Source organism: Arvicanthis niloticus, chromosome 1 (assembly GCF_011762505.2).
Source record: "Arvicanthis niloticus isolate mArvNil1 chromosome 1, mArvNil1.pat.X, whole genome shotgun sequence".
In the NCBI taxonomy this organism is placed as follows: domain Eukaryota; kingdom Metazoa; phylum Chordata; class Mammalia; order Rodentia; family Muridae; genus Arvicanthis; species Arvicanthis niloticus.
The window spans coordinates 110177249-110196664 of NC_047658.1; the positions used below are offsets into that span (position 1 = coordinate 110177249).

The following is a 19416-nucleotide window of genomic DNA, read 5'->3' on the forward strand; positions in this document are numbered from 1 at the left end:
TTAGGGACCTGCAGGGGGAAAGGAGGTCATGACTATCAGTGTGACAAGGGGTGGTGACATAATTGGTTTATCCTACTGGAAGCTTCACTTTCTTTAGGGATTGAGTGACACAGGCTTGGGGAAGAGTCCCATCAGGCCATCTGCCCATGTGCAGTAAGTGTGGTCAGGGGAGGATGTGTGTAAATATCTAGAAGGACTCTTCAGAAAGTGCACCCCATCATTCACTAGTGTACACACTATTCTGTCTTCCTCCTTCCCTTCATCTAACTGTTCACTTGCCCATCTGTCTGTCCACTCCTTTCTCCCCCTGTCACTCACCTACACACCCATGTATCCAGACATCATTTCTCCATTCATTAGTGTCTATGTACCATCCATCCATCCATCCATCCATCCATCCATCCATCCACCCATCCATATATCCATTCACCCACCCTCTCATTCTCTCTTCTTCTCTCCCCATATCTTTCCAGTCAGTCAGTCACCTAGTTCCCACTTCCTTCTCATTCACCTACACTCAGACACATGATGTCAGAGGAGCAGTGACTACTCTGCCAACATGGACAGATACCTCAACCTCCCTCCAGCCCTAATCATGTCAGAGGAGCAGTGACTACTCTGCCAACATGGACAGATACCTCAACCTCCCTCCAGCCCTAATGCAACTCAGGTGTATACCAGGAGCCCATAGCTCTATAGCTGACAGCCACCAGCCAGTGGTGGCCCAGCAGCTTCCTTCAACTTGCTCAGCAGAAGGCTTCAGCCCTGCAGAGTTATCCTAAAGCCCCGACTCCAACATCCTGCTTTGTGCCCCACCCTGCCCTTTAGAGATGCCTGCGTCTGAAGGCCACTGTCACACAGTAGGTGTGGTAGAGGCGCATCTCACAGGCCAGCCAGGCCTCTGAGTCCCCAGCCCTGCCCACCCTGTGCCACCAGCTCTTTCCCCTACTGGGTTCCAGCCACCCGTGGGCCTCTTCACAGTCCTGCAAATGCTGAGTCCAAGCCTGCTCGAGGACCTCTGTATGGCTCTGCTCTGCTCTCGTCCTGCATCCCCACCCCTGTTGCGCAGGCTGGGTTTTGTCACATTCCACTCAGAAGTGTCCTCTGGGTGACCACTCTTTGGCTGCAACTCTGCACATTCTCTGCATAGCACCGGAGGCTCCTAGAAACCCTCCCTGGCAGTTCTTTGTTAAAACTCTTGGACAGGAGAGACGGCTCATTTGGCAAAATGTTTGCTGTGTAAGCATGAGTGTTGGGCCTTGGATGAGGTAACTCCATTTAACCTGCCACCTTCAGTCACGTAACACACAGGTAGAGGGCGTGATTAACAAGTCTCCACCTCCAGAGATTTAAATATTAATGAGTTATCTAAAGGCCGGGACGTAGATAATTAAGTTATTCCCTCCCCCTTTTCCCCCTCCCTATAGAAGGCCAGGTGAGCTTGGCTATCTGGGGAAGTGCATACCATTTATACCCACTCAACATGCCATGAACAATAAATGGAAAACCGGACTCCACGTGTCGCCTGGTCTCGCTGCTAGATTCCCAGCCTTTGGAACCTCGAACCGCAGCCGCCTGCGCGCAGCGGTTGCGTGAATGTGGGACCCCTGGCCGGCAGGGTGTTGGAAGCGTGCCCCCAACCTGCTGCTGGATCACCAAGACACCACCACCAGACTCCCTCCCCCCGCGAGATTTCTTCCCCACACATGAGGGCCTGAACTCAATCCTCAGACCCTATAATCCCAGTGCTCAGAAGGCAGTGGACCCCTCAGGCTTGCTGGCCAGCCATCCGGCCAAATCTATAAGGCCCTATGCTAAGTAGAGCCCCTGACTCAAAATTAAGGTGGATGGCTCCTGAGAACAGCATTAGGTTGACCTCTGGCTTCCCTATGCATGGAATCACATATGCGTATGCACACATGCATACACTGTGCTCAATTGCGCATTCTCTCTGGTTCTGTCTTGCCCACTACCTGATCTCACCACGCAGGGCAGCAACAAGTGAGGAAGCTCCTGGAGAGGGACCTAGGAGCGTGGAGTTCTAGATGATGCTGGCTGAAAGTGCCAGAGTAAGGCTAGGTTCCCTGACCAGTGCCTCCTACACTGGGCTCGGCGCAGGAAGAAGCTGCAGAGAGGTGACCAAGGCAAAGCTTGCTATCCACGGTAACCATCAAAGTCGTTGCCCAAGGCAAGCACACAATATACCTGCACATGCATGAAGTCATGGGCAGAGAGAACCCTGTGGGACCCAAGAGGAAGGAGCCCAAGGCAAGCATACACCAGACCTATATGTACATGGGTTTATAGGGCAGAAGTCTACAATAATGCCCACTTCTGCCTGGGAGGGACCTAGCCTAGAGATCCTGATCCCCCAAGATAGGATCACACAGAAGGCCAGGCACGTGACAGAGGACAGGGAAGTGGCTAGGGAATGAGATGTTAAGCATATGTATGGCCAGCAGCTCCCAGTTCTGGCCCAGGCCTGAGAAGAAGACTTCAAGCCATAAGCACAAGGAAAGCCCAACAGGTCAAAGGCAGGACTTCTTGCACAGTCCTAAGCCAGTCACCTCCAGAGTTAAGGCCATAAACCTTCATTATGCAATAAAGTGTGACTGGAAGGCCTAACTGTCAGACAGGTGTAGAACCCGCCACCAAACTCCTCTGCTTTGGCAGTGAAGGCTTTAAATGAGCATGGGGGAGTCTCTGCCTACAATGTCCTTGCTGTTCTGTGTCAGCCAGACCTGCCCCTTAGCCTGCAAAGGATGCAGGTGAAGCAGCCACCTCTCGTCCTGCTGGTGCTGGCTTTGTCGGCCATACTCACATGGTCACCTCACCTAGCCATCCAGCTACCCTTCTGTCTTTGCTCTGTCTATAGTCAGAGTCCACAGAAGACAGGGACATACACACGTCAGAAAGGGACATTTTGGGAGGCAGAGACAGGAAGATTTCTGAGTTTGAGGCCAGCCTGGTCTACAGAGTGAGTTCCAGGACAGCCAGGACTACACAGAGAAACCCTGTCTTGAAACAAACAAACAAACAAACAAAACAAACAAACAAAAAAAACAAAACAAACCAAAAAAAACCAAAAAACCCCAAAAAAAAACAAAAAAAAAAAAAAAAAGAAAGGGACATTTTGAACTTGGCTTCACAACAGAGACATGTGACTCTTAGAAGAACAATGTTCTGAGTGGAGGATGGGCTGGGTGTATCTGGAACCCTGAGGTTTGATGGGAAAAGAAGTGGGATGGGGATGAACTCCTGATCCACAGAGAATCAAAGCTGAGTGCAAAGTCAGAGACAGTGTGGGTGCCATGAGGCCCAGGCAGGGCCTGTTCACTGGCCGAGCCCATGGAAATGGGGGTGAGTGTGGACTTGCAGGCTCTGTGTCTTGCTAGGGGAGGAAGAGAAAGGGAGGTGTCACCATACCCACCCCAGTTGGTCTGCAGCCATTCTTCTCTCTACCTAGGTAGCTGAAGTGTGCCTTTGCCTCTACAGGCCCCTCTATGGGACTCTTCTCCTTCCTTAGAGAATTGGCTCTTCCACAGAACACTTCCTCGGGCCACTGTTCTGGTACCCATGTTTTCCTACAGTTCATATGAAATCTGTGCTATGACACATTGGGCTTACATGAGAGGCACATCCTGTGCTGATCTGACTACTTAACCCTTCTGTGCTCTACGAGCTGGGTACATGCATGGCTATGTAATACTGCAGAGAATTAGCTCATAGATGGAAAGTGGCCTCAGGAGAAGCTGGAGTTGCTTCTATAAGGAAGGTTCCTGAAGGGCTCTAATAGGTGGCCAGACCCATTCCTAAGGCTGTGGGAAGTGACCCTTCTAGCAGCTCCTGGTAAAAGGGTACTCCCTCCTCCCAACAGGGACAGACACACCCTCCTGAGGGCCTGACATTCCATCTCAGATGCTCTCTGGATCCTTCCTTATCTGCACCCTGGGTTCATAGGCCTGGAGCTTTTGGGATCCCTGGTGTTGTGATAGGGTCTGTAGCTTCCATTGTGCTGCTATGCCGTGGCCAAGGTACATCCAAGTGTCTGGGCCTTGGAGCAGTAGGGGCTTGGCCAGAGGCACCTCCTGGTCCCTTTTCTCAGGGCTTCTGCTCTTCTCTCACCCAGCTGAGTATCACAGGCCACCTAGGACAAGGTAAGGTGGCAGGGCCAAAACGAGGAGGAGGCAGTTCCAACTCTCTACCTTGGCCCAGCCTTCCACATGGGGCCAGATAGGCTCCTCAGACTCAGTTTCTCATCTAGAGCATAGAAGCCTGATATGGTACCAGGGGTGATGTTGCCTCCAAGAGCAGACAAGGTAGAGCCAGTACTGTCTCTGCTCCGTTAATCCCATGTCCCTGTGGACAAAGGTCTGGAAAGTGGGCAAGGACCCCTTCCAGCTGGGACACCACATATAGAGTGGAGACACTTTCACCTAAGTTATCTACTTAATGAGAATACTCCCCCATCTGAGCCACTTAATCCCCAAGGAGGATACCCTCCCCCCCAGCTGGGTCACCTCTCCAAGAAAGAGCTAGCTCACTGCCCTCCGGCTAGCTTCCAAACCGGGATCTGGCCTCCAATGTACCACTCCCTCCATTGCTGACAGAGACGCCCACCTTTGGCCAAAACAATAGAATCTTTGTGGAGAAAGGTCAAGGCCACACAGAAGGAGGCAGAGATCTGAAATCTGGGCCCAGGCTTGTCTGAGCCTCAGAGAAGAAATTGATGAAGTCGTCCATTCCCACACTCCCTTCCCATCCCACCTGCATGCACTCAAGCTGATGAGGCGATTCTGGCCTGAGTTCATCATTTTGTCTTCCTGCAGAGGACTGGAGACTATGTGAAGCCCACCCCCATGGCCACATTCATTCTGTACTCTATGTAGAGGTCTTTCTCTGAGTGGGACCATGAGGCACCTGCCACAGCCAAGTGCACCCATGGCTGGCACTGTGGTCTCTGGGTAGTTTCCTCAGTCACAGGCCATGAGGAGCTGCTGGGGGCAGACAGGCCAGGGTCCCCAGAGGGAAGTGAGGCTCTAGGTGTCGAGGACTCTATTACTGGTAGAGGCCTTCCTCTGTGTGTGTATGCACTGATGTTTTGTTTTTTTTTTCTGAGCTCATTAAAAAGCTGTTGGGGTACAAACCATTGAAAGCAGTTCAGAAATGAAGGAATGTGGACTGCAAGCCTAGCATATCCACTGGAGAACTGGCAGACTCTATAGAATGACAGCAGCTATCACTGAAAAGCCCTGTCTACACCGTGTCCTGCTCAGTCTCTCCTTTCCCCATCCAACTGAGAGGAGTCTTTGATTTTAGATACAAACTGCAATCGGGACGATGCTCTCAGTGGTTATGTAAGCTGGCATGGGGCACTATGGAGGATTAGAGGAAGGACATGGGACAGTGCAGTTAGGAAGAGGGGCCAACCAGGGGTCAAGAACTCTGTCCCACTTTCAGCCCAGACTTGCTATGAGCCTCCACACATAGATGGGAGGAGCTCCATTTTCTGGGGAAAGCTCCATTGCAGTCAAGACCAGCCCTGTACTAAATGGGCATGCCTGAGGGGCTCTCACAGGGGGCCTGGTGCTGCACAGACACCCTGAGTTTAGCTCTCCCACTCTAATGTGCAGCATGCCTCCCCCAGTGGGATGGCTCTGCAGGTCACCTCTACCCTGGGTGGGGACTGATTGAGAGACAAGAAGCTGCCATTGGATCACCCAGCAGGAAAGCTGGGTGCTGCCCAGAGTTACCTGCTTACCTGGTCTAGCCCCTCACTTTCCCCATGTAGGCTGTACTATCTGGATAGACCACAAGAAGACTGGAGGAGACAAGGTAGCCATAGTCTCTCTTGCTTCCTCCCTAATAGCACCAGAGACTGTCATTGCTGGTTCTGAGAGGCTTGTACATCCCCATTGGGGACTTCTGCCCTAGGGAGGCTCATGCTTCCTGGACATGGTGGGTCCTTCTGGACTCTGGATGTGGCTTCTACCTCTTAATCAGAAAGAAGGATGGATACTAAAGACCCAGCAAGCCATGATCTCTAAGATGGTAGATTGTCTGGCTGGCTATGTGAATCTGGTTTCTGAGACCAAAGAGGTCACCTTTGGATCTCTGCTGCCTGCTGCTCCCATACCAGCCCCACCACATGATCTAAGGCTTCCTGGCTGCCCCTCATGGCCAGGAGCTAACCCACATGCCCAGGAGCTACCCCACTGGTGAGATGTAACAAAACCAGACTGGCCTGATGTCAGAGAGAATGGTGAGGTGAGGGTCTCTTCACACCTCCATGTATGACTGCAGTTGATCCTGTGGCAGGTCCATAAATTGTACTGATCTTGGCATGTAGCCCTGGCCAGAAGACCCTAGATGAAGTAACTACTGGAGACAAACACCCCACAGTTGTTTCTTCTTCAACTCTACCTGCTGAGTGACAAGGGACACAGACGTGGGAGCCTGGAAGTATTGTGGGGGAGACTAGCCCAATGTCAAACACTGAACAACACCCACATCAGACGTGACCACTCAGGTCCTAGTGGAACTTGGGGGACAGGACTGATGGACACAAAATACTAAGTTCTAGTTTTGTGCCAGGCCCAGCTCTGCATCAGACCAGGAAGGCTTGCACCATACCTACAGGGTATCCCAAGGTTACCTCCCACTCTACCTTGTCCTCTGGTGCCAAGAGGCATCCCGGCTTAAGAGGGCTGAGGAAAGACTCATGTAGTTGTGTATCTGCGCTGCAGAGGAACTTAAAACCAACAACCAACTATCCAAAAAGCATTAGGGGAGCTCTGGGGTTCGGCCATGCGGCTCTTCTTTTTGTGTCCACCTGGCTTCATAGCACTTGATAACTACTTGTTGGCCTGGTCCTAGTTTGGGACAAACTGTTCCTTCCACCTCCCCAAGACTTCCTCCTCTTCATGAAATAAGAAGGTTCTAGATCTGAAGATCAAGGAGCTCCTCCCTCAGATGAAATGGCTTCCTCACTTGCTGGAACAGTAAACTGAGCCCCCTGGTCCCATGAGCCATAACCCTGTATATATGCTCCTGAGCCAGGCTGGAATGTGACTCTCTGCCTGAGAGGCCCCTCCCCAACTGGAATCTCTTTCACCTGGGGGTGGCCAGAGTTCTGGCTTCCTCCATGCAAAGCTTCAGACCCCACATGTCCTTCTGCCCTAGTTTGTGGGGTCAACCACACAGTCCCCTCTGCTGTCCATACCATGAGAGGCTTCTCAAAGGGCCCAGTCATTCTTACCAGTGGACACGGGACCAGGGGGTTTCACCGCAGCTTGGGTTGGCAAGGGAAGAGGGTGACGCCATGAAAAGTGAGCTGCCTACGAGGCAAAGCTGTCTCTGGGTATCTTGGTTTGGCAAGTTTAGTCTCATCAACAGCTCCTTCAGGAGCCACCCCTGTGTTCCTGCCCCTGCTTGCTGCATATGGCAGATGCCAGGCAGGCAGCAGGCCCTCTCCTTTTCCTCCCCACTGCCTAGGACCAGCGGGATCCTGAGTACTTGAAGCAATAAAGACCCTGAAGATTTATAGATGGCTTAGGACTTAGGAAATACAGTATTCACCATGCAAACATGAGGACTAGAGTTTGGGTTCCCCGTGTAAATGCCAGATGGGTGTGGTGCCCACCTGTAATCCCAGCCTCAGAAGGCAGAGGCAGAGGAATCACACAGCAAGCTGGAGACTAGCTATACCCATGACCTCTGAGTTTGACTGAGACCCTCCCTCAGAAAACAGGTAGAAGAGCAATCAAGGGCGATTCCTGACATCAAGCTCAGGGTTCCACATGTAAGTGCACACGTGCACATAATTCACAAGTACCCACACATATGAAAGATCATATATGCATATGTGTGTACAATACACATAAAATGGGGGGAAAGGAAAAGAAGAAGAAAGGGGTCCAAAGGTTTCTAGCACTCTTTTCTGACTTCTCTCACTTAACAGATGTGGTATCTGAGGCACAAGCCTCACTGAATCACACAGGATCATGTGACTGGTCAGTCCCTTACTGGGGCAGGCCTTACTGGACTCAGCCACGCCCTATAATGACTGCCAGTGTCTGTGAGGAGCAGCAGACCAGGATAGCCCAGGAGAAGAGCTTTGGGTGCAGACACCTGGGGACCCACTGCCCTCTTTGCCTTGCTCTGCCCTCTCCAAGAACCCAGAACCCCTCCCCATTCATTGCTTAGGGGACTCCACCTACAACCCCCCCTCAGGCTTCACCCTAGGCTGTTAGCTCCTTTCCATTTTATAGCTGATGAAGCACAGGGAAACTGAAACAGGAAAAAAGAAGCCAACTGATTCCTAGTTTGATGCAGAGCTGGGAGCAACCTGCCCTGCCAGCCCTACCTCCGTACTCACCTCAGGCCAGGGTCTCACAAGGCTGTGGCCTCGGACCTCAGCTCTTCTTATTGTCCCAGTTACTAACTGGGCTTGTGAGTATAGAAGGGTGGCCACAGGAGGGTGACACCTTCAGGGACCCTTGTGGATAAGTAGCTGTGACAGTTCTGGCCACCATACCTTATGCTGTGGGTTACTCCCTTAGCTGGCCCTTCCCTGTGCGTTGTTGAGAAACTGGTTCTGTCAGTCAGGTGAGAGCTACAGTGAGAGCTACAGGCAGTTCTGACAGGTGGGTGGGGCCCAGCACTAAGAGGTGCCATTTTTCCACCACACCCTACCAAGGCAGGAGTAGTGTTTGTGAGCCTTGATTCTGGTTTCTCTCTTCATACGCCCCTGAACCCATTCCCAGGCACCAAAGGCCCACATGTGGGTACATGGCTTTTCAGGTGGAAGAGTGGGTTGACCAGAGAACCTGTCCACTCTGGACTATCTCCATGGAGGGCTTGGCATGCTCCCTGGAGCGGGTTCCAGAGACTACTGTGTAGCAGCTCTTCCTCCATCTTCTTAGCCCACTCTTGTCCTCTCCTCATCTTCTTTGTCAGAACCCACCAGAAGTCTTATGGCAACCCCTCCTGAAGAACCCCTCCCCCCTCCCATTACTCAGATCACCCCCTCCTCATCATAAGGACACACCACTGGTCATCTCACCACCCATCCCAGGAACCATAGGAAACCACAAGGGACACCCAGTCCCCTGCCATGGCTGCTTGGCCAGTTCACTAAGTACTGTGACACAGATGAGTCTGGAGGCCTCTCCCTGGTGGTCCCAAGTCCACCAGGCTAAGAAACAGTTCCAGAGAAGGGGTGAGAAAACTTGGCTTGTCCTTAATGTTCCAAGGCCTAAATTTGGATCTGAACACAGACATGCTGGTCACACTCTGAAACGACAAGTTCTAAACCAGAAGCACAGCCACGGGCCCCGTGAGCAGCAGACGACAGGTGAAAAGAGAGAGAAGGGACATGCAGTGGGGAGATGCAGTGAGCACGTACCCCCACATGCAGATGAAGTCTGATGCTGACAGCCCACTACCCTGCCTTTCCCTTGTCTTTGGGGACCTCCTCCTCAGGAACTGAAGCCTTCCTGGCACACTACACCCAGGACCACAGGCTCCTTCTCATGGAAATAAATAGTTGTGGGGGCGGGGGAGCCTCCTTGGCCTTGAATGGGAAGATGCATTCTTCCCCAGGATAGCTTTGACAATGAAACACAGACAACGGCTTAAAGGTTTATTTGCTCATGAATGTAGAGGCCCCAAATCCAAAATCAAGGTGCCAGCTGAATCACAGTGCCCTCAAGGACTCCAGGAGAGGGACCTCCCTTGCCTCGGTACCTTCTGGGTACCCCAGGCATCTCCTGGCTTGTGGCTATATCTTCTATATAACTCATTGGCTCTCCATGGCAGACCTCTTACAAGACCCTCATTTACACATGGAAAGGCTCTTCCAAGTCAGAGCACCTTCACAGGCACCAGGGATGAGGGCTTGGGTATATTTGGGGGATATCACCCCACACCGAACAAGGAGCGTCTGGAGCATGTTGGAGGCCTTGGGGTGCGGAGTCAGTACCCACCCTTGGAAGAGAATGATGGCTGAAAGGAGCCCAGCTAGGAGCTAAGCCTGAAAAAATACTTTGTAGGATCAGCACCAGGTCCAGTAAGGAGTGAGGGGTGCAGGAACTGTGGAAGAATAGGCTTAGAAGAGCTCATGACTAGGGGGTGCAGGAGGAGACACAGCCTGGGTTCCTACTGCCAAGGTCCCCATTTTCTTTGCTTCCACTATTATGCCAACTTCATCTTACCCAGACCAGGCCTGGGCCATGCCCTCCTAAAGGCTCCTGAGGCCTAAATGTAGCAGAGTCAGGGTCCTGGGGCACCTATGCCCAAGGTCCATCTTTGCATGTCTACCTTGGAATGATACTACCAACAGCTCCACTCCTCCAGCCTCTACAACCCCTCAGACATAGGCTTTTCAGGGCTTGGAACCAGCACAGAGAACAAATAGCAAGCGGCCCCAGCAGCCCTGTAGCCACTGCAGCCATGGCAGCAGGCATAGTAGCCTCAACAGCCACAGCAGCCACAGCAGCAGCAGCTAAAGCAGCAGGAGCATGGGACTCACTCACTAAGGGTGCATGGCTAACCCAGGCTCATAGGCACTCATTTGTTTCTAGGACACAAGTAGCAGCTACCAGGATGCCCACTGTATAAACATAAAGGGCTAAAGCTGTGGCCTTTCTCTGGTTCTGGAGGCTCCAGTCTAGAATAAAGGTATGCTCCAGGACAGATACCCTCTTGTGCCTGGTCTAGCTGCCTCTTGATCATCAAACAATCTGTCTCCCAACGACTATCAAGAGATGGTTTGGTGCCAGGCAACTGGGAACCTAAAGACCAGCTGCAGTCATTACTGTTTAGCTCTTTATGGTAGCACAAGGTCTTGTTTCCTGCTCCTTCTCTTCCATCCTCTCATGACCACACACACACACACACACACACACACACACACACCACATATGCAAATTGACACACATATATACACCATACCACACACATCCCACATGCAAATCAACACACACATATACAACACACACACACACACACACACACACACACACACACAGATACACAAGCCTATGTATGTGCATCAGGCCAGCGGTGTCCAAGCACCTGAACCATCATCTTCTGCTTTTGTCTCAGGGTGGCGGTCCCCTGCTAGAGGGCTCTGCTGCTGTGGCAGGGCTGTGGGGCGCTGCATGGCTGTGAGAGGCAATTGAGGCAGCTTCTCCAACAGAAAGCTAATGAAGACCTGGTCTCATGAGTAGAGTCCTGGGTCCCCAGGGAGAACACAGTGCAATTTGAGTTTCTTTGTTTGGACAAGGGCTTTTCAAAGACTATTTTTCTGTCACCAAGTAAACACGCTGATGCAATGGCTGCTGTTCCCTTCCAGGTTGTCCTCTGGGGCAGAGGACTAGACTAAGTATTCCAGATCTCAAGAGGGCTCCAGGAAGCTCTTGATGGGCAAACAGTGACCCAGGCACCCAGAGCACATGCAACATGTACTTAACACTTAACACACGAGAGTGGGCCAGGAGGGACGAGTGAGCTCAGGTCCCCAAGGCAAGACAGTATGGGATCCTGAGGCTCAGGGCCTGAGCCCAGTAAGGTGAAGTACAAGATCCCACAGGCTCCCTCCCCTCCTAGGGGCATCTCCTCATAAATTACAGAGCCCTTCTTCCCAGCTCCTTACCCACTGCCTGGGCAGCCTAGGTCTTTCTCCTTTGAGCCTCCATTCCCTCCCATCCTCCAGCCTAAGGGCCATCAGGACTGACTGCAGCTCTGAGCAGCTTCTGCAACATTGTCCTGGAGCCCACTCCCTTCTCCACCGAGTCCCTCAACTGGGTAGGCCCAGCTGGCTCTTCTCCCAGATTTAGTTATATTTACTAGTAATCATAAAAAGCACAAATATGATGGGACTGTACTCAATAAGTTATTTTATGTATACTTTATGTGCATCAGTGTTTGTCTATATATATGTCTGTATACCACATGCATGCGGTTCATCTCCCCCAGAGTCTTGGGAGCTTCTGACCACTGCCTAAGGGTACGGAAAGTGACCTTTGTCTCTCTAAAACATAGATTTAAGTCCTAATCAAGAGTATGGTATCAGGCAGTGGTGGCTCATGCCTTTAATCCCAGCCCTTGGGAGGCAGAGGCAGGCTGATCTCTGAGTTTGAGGACAGCCAGGGCTACAAAGAGAAACCCTGTCTCAAAAAACAAAACAAAACAAAATAAAATAAAATAAAATGAGTATGGTGTCTTTGGGTTAGGTCACTAGGAGGCCTGGGGTCCTACTAAAGACAGAACAGAGAAATACAGGGAGAGGGGAGGGGGGTGAGAGGGAGGAAGGGGGGAGAGGGAACCGGAGGGGAAAAAGGAGAGGAAGAGGGAGACAGAGTGAGAGGGAGGAGAAGAGGAAGAGGGAGAGGGAGAGGGACAGGGACAGGGACAAGAATAAGGACAGGGAAAGATAAAGATGTGGAATACCCTGGAGAGTTGTGCCCACACGTTAGTGAGCCTGTGTCTTCAGAAACTAAGAAAGTGTAGGAAAGTCACTTCCTGGTGGTTCATGGAAGCAGCCTGCCCTCATCTCTAGCCTGAGGAAAGACTACACAAGAATGAATTCTGTTGTCTTGATGTCCAGTGTCTAGTCCTCCATGGTAGTGGCCCAGGATGGTAACAAACCAGGTGGGTGAACCCTCATCCACATATGTGGCATTAGAAACCTGTGCTCTCAGCACCATGAAGGCCTTAGAAAGTCACCGCTGTGCAAGGTGACCTACTGCTGCATCCAAACTCAGGTGTATGGCCTGTCCCATCTCACCAGCCTCCAAACAGCCCCCTATCCTCTCCACACAAAGAACGGGGGGCAGGAGGTGAGTTCTCATCCTGACTCCCTACCTAGTACTAACCCCATTCTGTTCCTCTTTAATCCACTGCTGCACACCTGCCTGGCACAACCCAGGAGGGAAAGCTCTCCTCAGAGAGCTGCTAGTGATGCTGCAGGTGCCATCCCATGCCCAAGAGTGGGAGTGGGTCTCAGGCAGCATGGGACACTAGATGGCTGAGTGCCTAGCAGTTGGGATGCAGACTGTTTTCTCCCGGTCCCCACATGCAGGGCCCCTGGCCTGGTCAGCTCCTGGACCCCCTGCCTGCTCCCGGGGAAAGGCCCACACTCAGAACTCCCAGAACTTGCCCCTGAAGCCCCTGCTTTGCTCCCTGACAAACTAGATGAACCCCTGTCACCTTTGTTTCCTGATGATACTGGTAGCTTGGGTGGCCTCACCCAGACCAGTCGGGGAAGCATGAGATGTGTTTTAATGCTCTTGCAGTCTCTTGATGCTGTCAAGGAAAAAGGATCTGGCTGTCAGACCTCCAAACCTGCTTCCTTCGCTATTTGTTAGAGACAGTGGTCCTGGCAAAGCCCATGGTGTTTAAGCTCTGGTCAGGAGACCATTCCAGCACTCAGGAGTGTTGGGGCGAGCCTGGATTACACAGTAACAAACAAACACCAACTCTCAAAAATTACAAACCCAAAACAGACAGTAAAGTATTGGGAGGCTTCAGTATAGGCAGGCATCTATTCTTGAATGTGATTTTAGTTAGCCATGTGGCATAGCAGATGCTAGCCAGGCACAAGGGCACACATTTGTACTTGTGAAGCAGAGGCAGGAGGATCCTGAGTTTGAGGCTAGCCTGGGCTAGATAGTGAGACCTAAGTGGTTGATCCACCTTGAACAGGGCTCAGTAGTAACCCGTGGTCCTCTCAGGTTAACAGGCAGTTCTCAGCCACACTCCTCCAAGGCTCCTCATCCAGTTCAACCCATCTCAATACTGTGGCTCTTTATCTCCATACTGCTTGTCTCTGAACTCTTTCTGCCTCAGAGTGGCAGGAAAGGTCTCTCAGACTGGGTCCCCGGGGGAATCTGTTATACGCTAAACAGGGGCCACAGTCCTTAGCTCGTTCTAGATTCCGATCATGAATGTGATACTCAGTCTTGACCCCAGAAAGGACAAGGTTTGAAAGTAGCCAAGACTGCTTTGGGGTCTCGCCCCCCACTGAGAAGTCCCAGGGCTTCCTGCTGACACCTGTTAGAACATGACTGGCTTGCTTGTGTTTCTTAATTTTTAAACGTTTTATGTGTTGACTGTTTTGCCGGCATGTATGTCTGTGTATCACATGCATGCCTGGTGCCCACAGAGGTCAGAAAAGGGTGTCAGAATCCCTGGAACTGGGGTCTTGGGCTGAGGCACCCTTGCTAGAACCTCCAAACAAGCTCTCAAATCTTGCTCACATTTCTAACACCACCACTTATCTGTTTTCCCAGGCAATAGTGGACATAGCCCCTCCCACAGGAAGTTTAAGTTTGGAGTCCAGCAGCAGCACAGGCTCAATCCTAGAACACCAAGCCATTTCTCTAGACTTTGGGTTTATGGCACAAGTATCACTTTGTGTGCTGGTTCTACCATAGCCTTGTATGCAGTGGTGACCTGGGGAAGCTCTTGCCATCTCTGAGCCTCAGTGTCCCCATCTGTAAAGAGGGCACAAGCAGAGGCGAGTTATTAAAAGGCTGTCAGGGCTCAGGATGTGGCTGCCAGTAGAGTGCTCACCCGGCATGCATGAAGCCCTGGGTTCCATCACTAGCACCTCATAACCCAAGTGAGGCAGTTATGCAATCCCAGAAGTCAGGAGGCAGAAACAGGACGATCAGCAGTTAACTGCCATCTTTAGCTATATAGTAAGTTTGAGACCAATCTGAGCTACCTGGGACACTATCTCAAAAAAAAAAAAAAAATTAGGAAAATATTTTTTTTTAAAGGGCCAAATGGCTTACAAAATTACCCTAGTCACAGGAAATAGGTTATTTCTTTATTTCCTTTTGAGGCAGAGTTTCATTATGTAGCTAGCCCTGGCTGGCTTAGAACTGGATATGTAGACCAAGCTGGCCTAAACTTACCTGCCTGCCTTTGCCTCTTGGGTGCTAGGATCAAAGGCACCATACCTGGAGGAAGAGGGTTATTCCTCTTGTTCACCTTAAGGTTTCAAGGAGCTGACTCCACGTTACCTTTATATCTAGCTATTTCCACTGAGCATAGAACAGAGTTCAAAGCTTGGATCCCAGTAAGATTAGCAGTGTGATCTGGGCAAAAGCCCCAGTGGCCTGCAGAAGCCCCTAAGGTCCACTATGGCTGATGACAAACACCAGCATCCTCAGTGGAATGAGGCCCCAGGGGTGACGAATGACCGCCGTCAGTGGGCATAGGCGCCTGCTGGAGACACACAGCTTGTTCCCCAAATAGACGAGGTTTGCAAATAAATGGGAAAACAGACACAGGTTAAAAATAACGCACAGGGTGAGCGGGGTTATTTGTGTGTGGTCGTTCACTAAACTGCATTTTACACCAATGGAAAGCTCAGGCTGCCGGGTGACACAGACCCAAGTTGGGAAAATTCCCGAGTGATCCACGTGTCCAGGCCACAAGGGATGGGCCATTGTCCACCAAGGCTGCCTGGGAGGAGCTCCAGCTTTCCCCTTACACTGCGCTGAGCTTTTGAGGCAACAGGCTCTGCCAGCAGGGAGCCCTGGGGTGACTCCCTCATTTTCCATGTGCAGCATCTGCAGGAGTGCCAGGGACTGAGGGAGCCTCAAATGCCCAAGGATGCTGAGGGCACTCTACCAGGGTCTATAGACAGTGCCTGATAAGGGAAATAGAGAGGACCCAGGGAAGACGCCAGACCTTTCATTGCCAGTGAAAAGCAGGAGGATGGGCCTTAGGGGTATGTGATCTCCTCACACAGTGGAACAGAAAGTACTCAGGAAAGACACAGCACTAATTTCCCTCTAGCCTGTGGATTCTGGCCTGGGAATCTATGATTGACAGGAGGCAGGCAGCCCTAAGGTAGAAATGAGCAGTGAGTGGCAAGACGTGACTACGGAGGTTTGCTGGCTCTGTACATAAGATAACCTGTCCAAGGAACTTCCTGCTCACCCTTTCAGTGTGAGCCCTGAGTGGTTAGTGCTTGGGTTGCCATGCTCATTTAAAGCTTGACCCATGGCCTGCTGAGCCTGGGCTTTATGGGCAGACAGAAAACAGCCACGGTTTGAACAGGTAAATGCTGACAAAATTGTTACATGTTTATGGGTACAGAAGACTATGATCACATCACAGACACACATGCAAGGCAATTCGGCACCACAGGCAGCAGTGGGCCCTGTGCTATCACTGTGGGCCCTGTGCTATCACTGGCTCCATGAAGACCCCACAATCCATTAGCCAGACTCCACCCTTCTGGATTCTCAGGGCCTCAGGGAAGGTCAGGCCAATTTTTTTGGTTTTTAATTAACAAACTGTATTGGCCAATTAGAAATGCTGGAAAGCCTGGCAAGCATCTGTGGGAACAGCCTTTATTCTGCAAGCTGGGATTGGGAGGACCACACTCCCTCTAATATCTTCCCTGTAAATGGATAAGAGGAATCGGAGTCTTCTCCGATAATAGATGAATGCATGTGGTAGATAGAGCCCCCAGGGCCAGGAGTCAGGTCTGCACTCCAGCTGGAATGCAACCACATCCCAATTCAATGGTGGTGGGTACCCCTTAGCCACCCACCCCTTAGAAGATCTTTACAGATGTACCCAAGGATACCTGGACACAGTACATACAGAGAGAATGGAAGCAAACTAGACATTTCCACTCAAAGCAAGGCAAACAGGGGCCTCTGCAACCACAGAGCAGAGGCCAGCTGCCCAGGCTGGGTACCACTTTCTGCAGCATCCAAGACACAAGCAGAAAGAAGGGGTGAGCAGAATGAAACCACGGCACTCTGGAGGCTGAGGCAGGAGGATTGCAGTGAGTTCCAAGCCAGCCTGGGCTCCAGAGTGAGACCCTATCTCTCAAAACCAAGACAAACAAAACAACAACAGGGTGAGATTGGACCATGCATAACTGAAGCCAGAGAACAGTGTGCACTCATGACGGTCTGTCATCCAACAGCAAAGGCACTCAAAGGAGGCCTGGGAAAGGCTACAAGGACAACCTGGAGAAAGGTTCTTCAGTCCCTGGGGAAGGTTCTGCAGCCGAGGGACTGCACAGGGACCTTTCTTCCTCCCTCAGCAGCATGACTGACCTCTCAGAACCAACCTGAAGCAAATATAGACAAACATGGATGCCTTGACAAAGCTGGCACACTCTGACTCTCAAGGCTAGCATGGCTTCGATTAGTTTATGTGGTTTCTGTGTTTAAAGCTTTCACGATGTTTAATTATTAATTGATGTTTTTATTAATGAAAGGAAGTGCTTCTCCCCATTCTGAGAACCCGTGTCATCTCTAAACAAGGCCTTGTCCTGGCTGGGCCCTGCACTCACGGTAGACCTAGTTCATGCTCTTGCCAAATCTTCTCAGCATCCCTACGGCCTGGCAACATGACAACCCATTTCACAGATGAACAAGAGAAACTGAGGTCTGGACACTCAGGGTCACTCGGGGTGGGAGCTTCATGGCTAACCATTCAGAGTCTATATGCCTCCGTGCTCAGCAAGACACCTAAACTAAACAGACATGTCAGACAGCAACCATGGGACACTTGATAGCTAGAGAGAAAGGTGGGTTCCACTAAGCTTGGATAGACAGAAGTTGGGACCAGCAGCAGGGAGATCCTAGCTGAGCCCACCCCAAACATCTTGTATCTACTACGCACTTGTTGGGGACACTGGGTCAATGTCCCAGACAGAGACAGGGACAAGCTCTTCCTCCAGGGCAGGACATCTGAGAGGACAGAGAGATGCAGGCAGCAAGAGGCCCTAGCTAAGCCAGTGCCATGTTCAGGGCAGGTCCACAGACCCAGGCCTATGCTCAGGCTGGTTAAATAGCCACATGGCTACCAGCACTAGCTCCCCTGACTCATACTGAAGGAAGTGGGGTGAGAATGGTTGTGCCCCTGGCTACCAGGAACCACACACCTTGATCCTCTACCTTCAGTTGAGACTACAGAAAAAGTGGCCCAGACTGCCCAGCTCAAGTTCTCCTAGGAAGATGGGCATTGGTTATGGTGGACGCCATCAGGGAGGGCTTGTACTGGGAAAGAGCCCGTTGGGATACAGGGAAGAAAGAGCAGCAAGGATGTGTGTCTGACCACCTAGATTCATGGAGCCTGGACTAGTTGATACTTTTAAGCAGCCCACCCAAGCCGTGCATACTAATACTTCCCTTCTGGTGTCAGTCATGGGAAGTCCTCTGTCCCCTTTCCCCCAAGACCCTCAACAATAGCTTACCTGCCTGGCCATCAGCAATGACTAAGTGGCCACTGAGATGACACCAGCAGCCAAGCCCTGCCCCAAGCAGCTTCACCCTTGGGTTAACATGCTGGGGTTGAATTTCTGGGTCAAAGCAACAGCCTCTTTACATCCCAAACTCCCCCTCAATACGTAAGCCAAATGCTCTCCTCTTCCCAGAAGCCTCGCCTGCCCTTTGGGGACCTGCTTTCCAGGGACTTGTCATTCTGTTGCTATTCAGAGGCAGAATCTAGGCCTCTCAGCAGCTGGGGCCCACGCTTCCCTGCAGGTGCCAGGCCCAAAGTGGAAACCTAGCATAGCACCACAGTGGGTGAGGGTTCCCTTCAAAGCTGGCCGCCCTGTCCCTCTGCCCACAGAGGTCAAAGGATGCCACAGGGCATCAGGTAAAGGTTTGTTGCTCATGCTGGTACCTGCTTTTCACAGCTGCTTCTGTCCTGGTCCAGGGTCTGCAGGACAGTAGGGTGGGGCTATGGGAAAGTGGGCTTTGTCTCCAGTAGCAGGTACATCAGCCACGGGGAAGCCACACAAGACTGGAGAGGCCAGACACTGAATATCCATCTGTCTGTGCCAGTGTGTGAGCCAGCAGGAGGAAGGAGTAAGAAGCAGCTTTCAAACTCTTTAGAATAAACAGAAACTTCTGAGAATAAAATATGATGTGACTCTAATGAGAGAAAAATGTCTTAAGGCACGGGGGCGGGGGGGGGATGCGATGCTGCACTGTGGAAAACCTCTGCTTGGAGAAGTTCTTGCCTGGACATCCTGCTTACAGGAGTCCCTGGATCTGCTGGTTAGAGGGCAGAGTCAGTTAAAGAAGCCTTATGGATAGAGAACTTGCTCTATGCTGGGTGAAGGTAACCTTGCATTCCTATTAAATAAAAGCTGGGACATCAGCAGCCTCAGTTTACCCAGGGAAGCTTGGAAAGGGCTGGAGAAACAGGGATCAGGATCAGGCATGTGGAACTCTGGAACAAGAGGGTAGCATCTAAGGACTCAGAGCTCCAGGCCCTTCCCACAGCCAAGTCTTCCCAGGGGACAGGGCATGCTCCAGAGGCCAGAATGGCCTGGGAACTGCCATCATCCCTGTCTGTCATCTTGGATTCTGAATACCAGCCAGCCTGGGCCAATGAAAGGTCTGGTTCCTAAGCAAAGGGCTGATT

At 51.5% G+C, this 19416-nt stretch overlaps 1 protein-coding gene across 8 annotated transcripts in view; it reads right to left on the reverse strand.

The window, feature by feature from the left end:
• Osbpl5 (oxysterol binding protein like 5) overlaps positions 1-19416 on the reverse strand; it is a 68581-nt gene that overhangs the window by 28411 nt on the left and 20754 nt on the right. The window contains exon 1 of one of the 8 annotated variants that reach the window (XM_076914052.1): positions 8378-8522. The exons of the other annotated variants lie outside the window; for them this stretch is intronic. The gene's annotated coding sequence lies outside the window, so the exon portion shown is untranslated. Of the gene's footprint in view, positions 1-8377; positions 8523-19416 lie in introns of those variants that run through there. 8 annotated transcript variants of the gene reach the window in all.